Genomic DNA, 12,857 nt, shown 5'->3' with positions numbered 1-12,857 from the left:
AGAGGTGCAGTGCAGGCTGCCTCCCTCCCTATTTTTTGGACAAGTGTGTCATAACAGCTATATATATATATTTTTTTTACAAAATTAGAGAAATTAAAGTCTGGAAGAAAAAATATGATTTTGTACTTCAAACAGCAATGCTCATTTATATGTTCATTTATATTTGAGGACACTACCTCATGTTTTGTGAGTATTCATATCAATTTACTCAATAAAAATGGAAACATTGAAGTAACTGTCTTTTAGTTATGAAAGAAACAAGATCGGCAAAAAAAAATCGAGATCGGCAGGTAAGGTGTCACGCCCCGCTCCGTCCGCTCCCGATGTGTGCCACGCCCACCTCGTTACCTCGTGTGATTCCCTGATTGTTCTTACCTGTGATTCGTTACCCTTAGCCTGTGTCTTGTATTTAGTCCGTGTCTAAGTCAGTGTACCCCAGATCTGTCATTGTATTGTCCGTCGATGTCCGTCCGTGGTGTATTAAACCCAGTTTACCTGACTTCCTGGCTCCGATCGCCTGCTTCCCTGCTCGCCTCCTTTGCCTGAACGTGACAGAATGACAGATCTCCACGACAACACAGCGCGGCAGACCGAGCACCAGCGGCTCGGTCTGCTGCAGGAGGCTGTGTATTGGCGCTCCCAGCCTGAGGTACTGGAGGATCCCCTCGCCCTGGAACTGGCCACCCGGGGCGCGGACCTCCTCATGAAGGAGCGTCCGCCCGGACAGCAGTACCCGCTCCAGCGGGCACGCAAATGCCTACGCCGCCTGCGTGAGCGTCTCACGCAGCGTAGAGACGAACGCGTTGCCTGGAGCCTGGGCGACGTGTTCGCGGCGGCTCCGCCTTCCGCCGCAAGCGGCCAGAAGAGTCGGAGGAACAGGGTGCAGCAGGAAGAGGCTCCGACTCTCTTCCTGGGGGCCTGCTCCTTACTCCCCGCCTGGGAGGACCCCGCCGCTGCCCGCCTGATCAGCGCCCGCCCCGAGAAGCCGCCCCCGATGGAGGCATATAACTACCGGCCGGCGCGTCTGGGTCAAGGCGGAATACGCGCAATTAGGGACGCTATCCCTCGGGTACCGAGAGCCATTAAAGGAGCAGCGCCTCATCGCTCGGCGCCCCTCCTGCCGCCCGTGCCGAACCTACCGGCCGCACTGCCTGCTCCGGACCTGCAGGCTCCGGACCTGACCGCGGTACCGCCTGCTGCTGCCGCCGCCGATCTGCCCGCGCCTGCTCTGCCTGCAGTCCCTGCAGCTGCCACCACTCTGGCTGCGGCACCCGCCGCGGTGCCCCCTGCTGGCCGCGTGGTGGCGGCGCCCGCCGCGGTGCCCCCTGCTGGCCGCGTGGTGGCGGCGCCCGTCCTGCCGGCTCCTGAACTGCCTGTCTCGCCTGTCCTGCCGGCACCTGAACTGCCGGTTTCGCCTGTCCTGCCGGCTCCTGAACTGCCGGTTTCGCCTGTCCTGCCGGCTCCTGAACTGCCGGTTTCGCCTGTCCTGCCGGCTCCTGAACTGCCGGTTTCGCCTGTCCTGCCGGCTCCTGACCTACCGGTTTCGCCTGTCCTGCCGGCTCCTGAACTGCCTGTCTCGCCGGTCCTGCCGGCGCCTGGACTGCCTGAGGTGGTCGCAGTTGCGCCCCCTGCTGGCCGTGTGATGGCGGCGCCCGCTGTGGTGCTCCCTGCTGGTCGCGTGCTGGCGGCGCCCGCCGAGGCGCCCCCTGCTGACCATACGCCCGAGGCACCTGCCCAGGCGGCCCCTGCTGGTCGCACGCCCAAGCCCGTCTCGCCGGACCTGCCCGTCTCGCCTGTCCTGTCCGGCCAGCCCTGCTCGCCGGTCCTGCCCGTCTCGCCTGTCCTGTCCGGCCAGCCCTGCTCGCCGGTCCTGCCCGTCTCGCCTGTCCTGTCCGGCCAGCCCTGCTCGCCGGTCCTGCCCGTCTCGCCTGACCTGCCCGTCTCGCCTGTCCTGTCCGGCCAGCCCTGCACGCCGGTTCTGCCCGTCTCGCCTGTCCTGTCCGGCCAGCCCTGCACGCCGGTTCTGCCCGTCTCGCCTGTCCTGTTCGGCCAGCCCTGCACGCCCGCAGCTCCCCTGGCTGACCACTCGCCTGTCCTGCCCGTCTCGCCGGCCCAGCCCGTCTCGCCTGTCCAGCCGGCCCAGCCCGCTGCTACGGCCGCTCTGCCCGCGGCCCCGCCTGAGGCCGCCGCTCTGCCCGCGGCCCCGCCTGAGGCCGCCGCTCTGCCCGCGGCCCCGCCTGAGGCCGCCGCTCTGCCCGCGGTCCCGCCTGAGGCCGCCGCTCTGGCTGCCCCGCCTGCGGCCACGCCGGCTGCCTCTTTAGAGGCCCCGACTCTTGGCCGCCCAGACTTGACCTCCCTCCTGACTCCCTCGCCCTTACCCCGGCAAGGCCGACACCCCCCAGAACCCCGCCTGTCAGTGTCCCGTAAGGGACGGGGACACAGGCGTAGGGCCCGGGTCCCGCCCGCCCTGCCCCCTGGCTCGCCCGTTCGGCCCCTGGCTGTGGCTCGGTGGCTGCCTGCGGGTCCTTCGGCTCGGGGTCGGCGGTCGCCTCCGGGTCCCCCCCTGGTTCCTCGGTGCCGATCCTCGGTCCCGCCTCCGGCTCCGTGTCGGCCGCCTCCGGGCCCCCCTGCTCCGGCTTGGCGTCGGACGGCGCCTTCCCCGGCTCCGGCTACGCCTCCGCCTGCCGCGGCTTCCCCCTCCTGCCTGCCTGCACCGGTGTTCCCTCCTGCTCCCTCCGTGTCCCCTCCGTCACTCCCTCGTCCCGTTCCCTTGGCCCCTGGGTGGTCCCCTCCTGCTCCCTCCTCCCTCTCGCCTGTGGCCCCTCCGGCCGCTGCCCGTCGCCCGCCTGGGTTCCTTCGGGCTCCCCTGGCTCCTCCTCCCTTTCCCTCCGTCCCGTCTGTTTCTGCTCCTCGTCCCTCTGTGTCTCCTCCGTTCCCTTCTGGTCCCTTTGTCCCTCCTGTCTTTGCTCCTCGTCCCTCGGTGTCTCCTGTGTTCACTCCTCGCCCTGTTGTTCCTCCGTTTTCTGTCCCCTCTGTGTCTCCTTTCTCTGTCTGCCTGTCTGCGTTCCCTGTTCTCTGTCAGGTCTTGTCGTTTTTCTCGTCTTTGTTCCTGTTCTGTGTCTCTGTCCTGTTTCCCTGGTCTCGTTGATGGTTTTGTTCTTGTCTTCCAGGTCCTGTTCCCCGGTCCCGTCCGTCGCCTCCTCTCGGGCGCGCCCGGTGTGCGCGCCTTTGGGGGGGGGTTATGTCACGCCCCGCTCCGTCCGCTCCCGATGTGTGCCACGCCCACCTCGTTACCTCGTGTGATTCCCTGATTGTTCTTACCTGTGATTCGTTACCCTTAGCCTGTGTCTTGTATTTAGTCCGTGTCTAAGTCAGTGTACCCCAGATCTGTCATTGTATTGTCCGTCGATGTCCGTCCGTGGTGTATTAAACCCAGTTTACCTGACTTCCTGGCTCCGATCGCCTGCTTCCCTGCTCGCCTCCTTTGCCTGAACGTGACATAAGGTTGCCTAAGGATCGGTGATCGTTGATCGGCCAGAAAACTGAAATCGGTGCACCCCTACTATTAAACCACCTAGGTTGCAATTTCCTAGATTTAATCTTGCTGGAAACAGGTATGAAGTCCTCTTGCACTTGCAATAATGTGCTTTTAAAAAATTCCCATGCCTCTTCAACAGTTTTGTTATTTAACTCCATCCAGTTCACAGTTTCTAGTTTTAATCTCATACAATTGAAGTTAGCCTTCCTAACATTATATATTTTTGATTTGGACTTTGCTCTTCGGGCACTAAACTTAACCTCAAATTTAACCATGTTATGATCGCTACTGTCAAGTGGTTCTAAAACGTCTAATTTACCAATCCTGTCCTGGTTATTAGACAAAACAAGATCAAGAATGGCATCTCCCCTGGTAGGGGTGTTAACAAACTGAGTAAAAAAACAATCCTGTACTAATTCCACCATCTCAAGTTCATTTTCAGAAGAGCCAGCAACAATGTCCCACTGCATCCCCGGTACATTAAAATCACCCATAACTACCACATAATTTTTATTGCTCATAATCCTAATATCACTGTATAACAATCTGCTTTCCTCAGCAGCTACATTGGGTGCTCTGTAACAAACACCGACAATTAGGCTATTTGAGTTTGTAGCATCTAATTTTACCCATATAGCTTCCGTACTTTTACTTATATCAGTAAGCTCCCTTGCCTGCAAGTTTTCCTTTACATATACTGCAACATCACCTCCCTTCTTACCTATACGGTCTTTACGGAACAATGTGTAACCATCCATATTATATTCTTGTCCATCCTTATCACTCAACCACGTTTCAGTTATTGCTATAATATCATAAGAGTCTGATGAGATAAGAGCCTCTAAATCATGAATTTTATTCCTAATACTCCTGGCGTTTAAATACAGACAACAAAGGGTAGGCCTATTACAGTGCCTACTTATAATATGATTTTTTGGGGCTTTCCGTTTCCCCCCAGTTACATACTTAACTAACCTCCCTGCCCCCCCAGTCCCTAGTTTAAACATTCCTCAACTACTCTACAAATATGCCTTCCCAGTACACTGGTTCCCCTCCGGTTCAGATGCAACCCATCCGGCTTGAACAGGTCCCACCTGTTCCAGAAGGTCCTCCAGTGCCCCATAAACCTAAACCCCTCTTTCCTACACCATCCTTTTAGCCACGTATTTAATCTCCTTTTCTCTGCTAACTTAGCCTGACTTGCGCGTGGCACGGGGAGTATTTCAGAAAATACCCTCCCCCCCGCTAGTGGCGTACACACCATCTCCCTAAACGGCGTATCAACTAGCTCATCTAACTCACTGTCAGTGGTGTAAAGTACTTGAGTAAATGGACTTCGTTACTGTACTTAAGTATTTTTTTGGCTACTTTGTACTTGTACTGAGTATTAAAAATATAAGCAACTTTTACTCTCTACTCCACTACATTTGTGACTGAATATATGTACTCTTTACTCCACTACATTTGAACGGACGCTTACCGTTACTCGCTACATTGTGATTGCATGCGACAAGTTAGGATCTTTATCTACCACGGCTAATTTCATCAAGTATGTCTCGCTGCAGCCTGCAGGAGGGCGGGGGTGGACATCCAACCCCGCCCACATCCAACCTGGCCCATTCGTACCGCGAAAGCCACGCCCTTGTCCAACACGTCTTAAAGCGGAAGCCAAAGCGAACTCGCAGAACGGAATCGTTGTAGTACCTGTTATGTCATTAAGTTAAAAATCTTTAGTGTCCCAGTGTAATAACAGTGCTATCTATTATTTATTATTTTGTTTGTTAATGTTTCTGCTAGACACACTATTGACTGTCAATTACTGCACAAAGATTTTACTGTGGGACCCGCATGGTTGTTTGTGGTTGTTTTGCTGCTGGTTAAACGTTTCCATCAGTTAGCTGACTATCTAGCCGACTACCAAAACTATGGTAACTAGGTAAAGACCTTCTTGCTGATAATATAGCTTCCATGTAGTTAACAAGACTTGACACTTAAAGACTTTGTGCGTCATCAGATATTACTGTCTGCTCAAACGACTGTTCAGCTTGCTTCCTATGGGTTACTAGTTATTAGCTAGTTAGCAAAGCCACTGTGGTAGCATCCATTAAGGCTGTGCGATATAGCAAAAATATTTTTATCATGATCATATCAAACGATATTGATAATTATCATGGTGTAATTCAAGTCATTATTTTATTAATATGAGTGCTCCATTTTTGCTTGAAATGCCCTTAAGAATTTCCCTTAAGAATTGCCCTTAAAACACCATTAAAGTCAGCTCTGAATTTGTTTTTTTATTAGTTTTTTTTATTGTTTTACCTTTTTTTTGGAACATTTGAGTTTGACTGAGACTGACTTTTTGTTCTATTTTCTTCTTCTGCCATTTTGAAACATTGAGGTGTTCAATTTAATGTCTATATTAGGAAATAAAGCCTCATAAATAAATAGTTCCTTGTTTTCCACATTTCTTGGTGTTCTTTGAGCCTACATTCAGTACGAGTAAAATACTTAAGTTCTTTTAAAATTGGATACTTTACGACTTTTACTCAAGTCTTATTGGAATTGGTGACTTGTAACTTGTAATGGAGTAATTTATACAGTAAGGTATCTGTACTCTTACTCAAGTATGGTTTTCAGGTACTCTTTACACCTCTGCTCACTGTTGCATTGGATGAGAGCCAGTTGCTCCTCAAGGTCGCGAACCTTGACCATGAGTGAGTCCACTAGCTTACATCGCTCGCAGATGAAGTCCGACTGGACACTAACGTCCAGAAGGGCAAACATCTTGCAAACGCAACACTGAGCCGGCCCCATAATTAACTAACTCACTATGACCCCGTTCTCCCAGCCCAGTAAATTTATATAGTGTATTTAACTATAAAGATTAATTTGCGTAACAATAAATGCAGTAACGTGCGGAGTACACTAAAATAAGTTATTACTTGTGTTAAAACGGAACTTAATTATTCTTTTATTTAAAATTTTAAACCTGATAAATTTACTACTACTTACCAGAAGAACCTCTGCCTGAACCAAGTATGAACTAAAAACAAGGCGAAATCGAAGTTGCTCTTGGGAGGTCGAAAAACCACAAAAACCCCCTCACAGCAGGCTACTGCCGGAGTGGGAAAAAAGTGGAAAATGTCCTCCCGGCCCCGACTGGTGACCGAGCAAAGCTCAGGAGCAACTGTCCTTTTCCGGCGCCGGGTAGCGATACCGACGTTAGATATTATTAGTTATAATCGCCCCGCGGGTGTTTGTTATGGAGTTTAAACGCGGACAGAAAAACGCCGCTCACGCGACACCCGCAGCTCTCTGTCGGTAATAATCGCGCTGTTAACACCTGCTGGCCAAAAGGGGAAGAGACAAGACAGGCTGGGGCAGCTGTAGCACCAGCCGAAAGGGCTACTTGGTTGTAGCTCTAGTGGAAAAGTGTCGGCAGGTAGTAAGTGTTAAAAAACAAAGGCTTTTTGAACCTACAGCAGGAGGACCTCAGCTTCCTGTTCCTTTTCTAAATGCTTATATAAATGTGTCTGTATATACTGTATAGCTCTGGAAAAATTAAGAGACCTCAGCAATTTTTTTGTTTTACTAATTTATCAGTGTATGGGTGTGAATCTGAGAATAAATTATAAATATGAAAAATTAAAGTCCTATAAATTGTAATGTATATTTTTGCATGTATTCCATTGTGCTATATAGTTTTACACTCTACTAAAATACTAACTATGCAAATATGAATGAATGCCTACATTAATATCTTTCTTAATGAAAATCATGGAAATCATAACATCATCCATTTCAATCTGTAGCAATTATGCAATAGATTGCATATATGGCAACTGGAAGCAGCAAGATAAATCATTAAAATTTATTTAGTTTAAACATTTTAGCTGTTATTGGATTTGTCTGTATTACGTATTATTGTTACTGAAAGATAACAGTTATTCTGGTATGAAGGCAGCATACTTAGTGACTGAATCTTACCTGATAAAACAGCAATGACAGAAATGAAGAAGAATCCTAGAATCATCTTTGCACCACACACTGTTTCTTATCTGAAACAGTTCATAGCTTATGACTTGATAGCTCAATAGAATGTGCTTTCTGGAGAATAACTCTGACTTCCTGTTGCAAGACCACATCTCCCACGTACCCTACATACTCATACTGACAGTTTTTACTGTCATAAGAATGACAGTGGATGCTGTTATGCATTCATTTCAAACTATGAATTCCTGAGAGTGATTATATGCATACATGCAAAACATTTTAGCTAAGATACTGTAAAACTTTAACATATACGGGTATGCTCTGGTTTTCTCTGCACTTCTCTGTTTCTCACAAGATTAGTAAACAATTAAATAAAACTTATAATCAAAACAAAACAAAATCACATGTCTGTTAGATTCAGTCCCCACTCACCTTCTGAAAGATTCCCCGGGAGTTCTGACAGAGCATATAACTAGTACAAAGAGCACATCCTTGTCTTCGGGTGTCGTACAAGATCATTTTACGATAGTGATGCCTGCGTGTTCAGGGGCTGCAACAGCACTACGGCAATAAAATTCTTGTCCCCCACTGAGTTGAGCCAGGTTAAAGCTCGGTGATACATTTCCAGGAAATACGCTAAGTACTACATTCTTGGATGTTCTGTTGGGGGTGGTGCTGCACGGTGGACCTGGAGAGGGTAGGAGGGAGATCTTAAGTGGCCTTCTTCACAATTTGTGGTGCGGGGGGGAGGGGGTGGTGGCATTTTAACAAACAACAAAAAATGCAGACAGGAATGACTTCATGCACTAACATGGAAATGCATTTCAGTTTTCCCGATCTTATTTAGTCCAAACATCTTCTGCAGAACATCAGCTGGATCAGAGCCTAGCCAGTCATCTCATGTACCACGGCATTGTACAAGAACATGAGTGATCTCAACAATTGTGGCCATTGTTGCTTGGCTTTTGGTGGGAGAGCCCTGGTCATGTTTCCAAGCGTACGATTAAATCATTCCACATTCCCATTTCCAATTGGGTGAAATGGTGATTTTTTAACACCAGTAAGTTAATACACCTCAGTGATCAAGCTACTCTCAAAGTTTTTGCCCTTTTCTGAGTGAAGACATTCAGGGAAGCCAGACACAGAAAAAGCTGTTAGTAAATTAATGTACCTCAGTCTTAGCTGACTGGATGGGACAAAGATAGGCCTGTGACAACTTAGTGAAATGGTTAGTCACCACAAGCACATCCAGCGACTTGTTAGAGGAATATCCTACATTGACTAAAAATCAACATAGACCAGTTTGAAAGGTCTAGAGCAGGGGTGTCAAACTCCAGTCCTGGGGGGCCGGAGCCCTGCACAATTTTTGGTTCACCCTCATTTAACACACCTGATTCAACTCCTTGTACTAATTACCACACAGCTCTTGAGCTGAATCATTTATGGTGAAACAGGGAAAGAACTAAGCTACACAGGGCTCCGGCCCTCCAGGGCTGGAGTTTGACATCCATGGTCTAGAGGTTGTGATGCTCTCATGCGGGACTCTGGCGTCTGACTCAGGCAACTTGCTGAGACACAGTGGTGGCAACATCTCACATACTTCTTCAGCTGCACCTCACTGCCGTTGTGATTGAACCGCTGCCCAGCCAGATACGAAATGCACTGTTAGCCTTGATGTCTGGCTTCGTCAAAAACTCCCTTGAGGATCCTTATTCTAAGTACAGATAGAACAACATACTGGTAAGTTTTAGTCTTCACAGTGTGGTTACGAGACACAATACAACCCCAGCACAGGAAATACGCTTCTCCCAAAGACTCAGGAGCCTCCATCAGCAGATTTATGTGGATGATCTCTCCATGAAGGATGCCTCTTGTGCTCAACAAAGTACAGCACCCATTTCTGACAGGAGTAAGCCTGCTGTAATTCTATGGACTGGCCCCTAGAGGGGGCAAACCTCAGAAAGCTGAGGGGGCCGAATGCACGGTACTAACTGAGGCAAAAGAAGGGGGAGGGGGGCACACAGTCAAGCACAGAGATCCAGAACAGCATGACCCTCCTGCTGTAAGATGGAAGAACCTGTAAACCTGGACTCTTGACTATGAATTGTCATCCATCTCAGACTTTATTAACTGGAATAAATCGACTGTACTTTCTGTAGTTAAAGACTTCCAGTTCAACCCAATGGTTCCACTAAAATCTGGGAACAATAAATACCTGGGCATTAACATATCCGCCAAGCTGTCTGATTTAATACGGTTAAATCACACTCCCATATTAAAACAATAGAAGATGATCTCACTAGGTGGAGTACTCTACCCATTTCACTTATGGGTAGAGTAGCAACAATTAAAATGATGTTCTTACCAAAAATTAACTATATATTCTCAATGGTTCCGACTTATCCTCTCCATGCCTGGTTTAAATAATTGGACTCCATAATTCCAAAATTTTTATGGAAATCTAAGCCACCATGAATAACTCAAAGAACATTACAAAAAGCCAAAAATCGAGGTGACCTTGAGCTTCCCAATTTCTACAATTATTATCTTGCCAGTAGAAAACAATATATACTAAAATGGATCAAACAACATCCAGTAGACCATATCTGGCTGGACACTGAACAGACATTATCTAATGACGTCCAAATCCAGGATTTGCCCTGTATCAGCCCCACCATTAAGTAACATTGCTGCTTTAAGAGCAACAATATTAGCTCATCATTGACAGTCTGGTGGGAATTTCTTAAATTAAAAAGATCTGTACTGATCCCATGAAGATTTACACCCATCTGGAACAATCCTGATATTTTACGAAATTAAAAAACAATAAACTTTAAAGCATGGTACGATAATGGAATAAGATACATGGAACATATTCAAGATAGTAATTTCATATCATCTGACAAAATGGTCGAACTTTATGGCATAGACAAAAACAAATATGCAGAATATCTTCAACTTAAATCCATAATTCAGGCTGGATGTAACATCAGGGTAACAGACTTAGAGCCGCCACTAACAATAACAGACTTTCTAACTTCCATCCCAAAAACTGCTCTCCAGAATTTATGTAGCTTGTCAGAGTCTGAGCTTACTTTCACCCTCCCGACCCACAAATGGGAGAAATATTTACTGCTCAACACAGACTCTAACTTTTGGACACAAACACATTTGGAATGACTCAGAATGCCAGCGTTCAGCTGATACAGTATAACATTCCTCATAGAACACACTACACAGGACAAAGGCTGTTCCAGATGGGTATCAGGGATACTGACAGATGCACAATCTGCACGAATGACTCTCCAGATAATTATTTGCACACTATGTGGTACTGAGCACCTGTTTACAAATTTTGGCTAAAGATTTGTGCAGAACTATCGATATACTTGGAGGATACCATCCCTGCCCCCCCCTCACTTTGTCTGCTGGGTGATCTCACTAAAATTCATATGGGTAAAAAAGAAACATCGCACATGCTCCTCACTGTCCTAACCATCGCCAAATAAACGATCCTCGTGAACTGGAAGTCAAAAGAGAAATTAACCAAAATGCAATTTAAAAATCTACTGCTAGATCACATTTCTATGGAGAGAATGTCAGCCTGTAGAAAACATCGACTGACAGAATTTGAACACACTTGGACCCCAATAATTAATTTCATCACAGTGCTATTGGGGGCAGTGGGGCTTCGCCACTCCGGCCTCGGGGCCGGGGCCGGGCGTCCTGGCTAATGCGGGTCTCTGGTGTCCCACCGGCAGGGGTCGCTGTCCCTGAGTGGGTGCGGGTCTGACCTGGGGGGGTGGCATTGGGTGGGGGGGGGGATGTGGGATGGGGGGGCCATCAGGCTCGTCTGCACCGCCGCGCTGGTGTGGGCTGGTCCGGGGCCGAGGCTCGGTAGCTGGGGTGACGTGCTGGCTTCCGAGGGGGGGGGCTGCCGGGGTGGTCCAGAGATGGGAATGTCCCGGGGGCTGGAGGGCACTGTGATGGGGGGTGGGGGGAGAGGGGCTGGGGTGGGTTGCCCGGGAGCAGGGGGGTCGCGGGTTCCCTGTCCAAACGGAGTGGCTTCCTGCCCGCCGGGGTGTGTGGGGTGTCTTGGTACTGGGGGCCCGTCTGGGGCCCCGTTGCACGTGGCGGGTCTTCGTCCCACCGCCCTGCTTGCCGGGTGGGGACAGGGACAGGAATCGATGAGGGGTCGGTTGGGGACCCGGCCCCTAAGAGGGGGCCCATGCCTCGCGTGCTCCGGTTGTGCCCCTGTCTCCTACACTCACATCACAATACACTAGGGTCTGGGGGGCGGTTCAGGGCGGTGGGGGCCGAAGGGCTGGGTTATGCCACATGGCCTGGCCCACAGACCCTACCATTGGCCAATGTGCCGCCACCCAACCACCCAATTTTAATGCACCTCGGTTCTCCATACAGCCAATCCAGCCCTGATACACCTGGGATGGGGCGCATGGGATTCAGCCAGCGGTGGAGCTCCTGCCCTGACCACCCCCCCACTTTTTATGCACCACAGTTTTTAGTTTGCACACACTTCAGTTCACACACTCATTCACACACACCAACATGTACAAACCTTGTACACACACTGAGCGGGGTGCGATGGGGGCCTGTGGGGGGGGGGGCGCGGGTGTCCTTCCAGACCTTCTTGGTTCTGGGCCCGGCTCGCGATAGGGCTGGGGGTTATGGGCTGGGCCGGTGGCTCCCCGTCTGGTGTCCTCTGGTGGCAGGGATGGATTATGGGTTGTGTGGGCCCCTGGGCAAAACGTTCGCGAGGGCCCCCCTCAAAAAAAAAAAAAAAAAAACGCCAGCATTGTCTGGGATGGCTAGTTGCTACGTCAATGACTACATGTGTACCGTGTCCAGCTGAACCATGCCAGAATCCACCTGTGTACCATATCCCCTTACAGAACGGAGTGATCAGGAATGTAGTGGTAAAATAAGAGGTGGGTGAACTACGAATTCTGTGATCACATTTTGTGCATAAACTATACTATGATGTGCATTTAGATCAATTGAGAAGTGGGTAAACTCTAATTCTGAAATTTCAGAGGTGGGTAAACCGTGTTTACTTGCGTTTAGCCTCCACTACAGATCACTGGTCAAACTCTTACACTGCTACACTGGTCTGGGGGCCACTCAGCGGGCAGGTTAACCGCCTCCATCCCACCATGCTACCGCTCCCTAGTCAGAGGGCCTTCTGTAAGGCTGTTAACACGCCCCCCTCCCCCCAGAAGCCAGGGGCCCCATGGTAGGGGTCCTTGTAATCAGATGGCCCTCTAAAGGTACACTACACCCTCCTCCCTAGGGCCACCTAGCTGGG

Source organism: Paramormyrops kingsleyae, chromosome 24 (assembly GCF_048594095.1).
Source record: "Paramormyrops kingsleyae isolate MSU_618 chromosome 24, PKINGS_0.4, whole genome shotgun sequence".
NCBI classification, from domain to species: domain Eukaryota; kingdom Metazoa; phylum Chordata; class Actinopteri; order Osteoglossiformes; family Mormyridae; genus Paramormyrops; species Paramormyrops kingsleyae.
The sequence above is the reverse complement of the archived record's forward strand: the minus strand, read 5'-3'. Positions refer to the sequence as shown.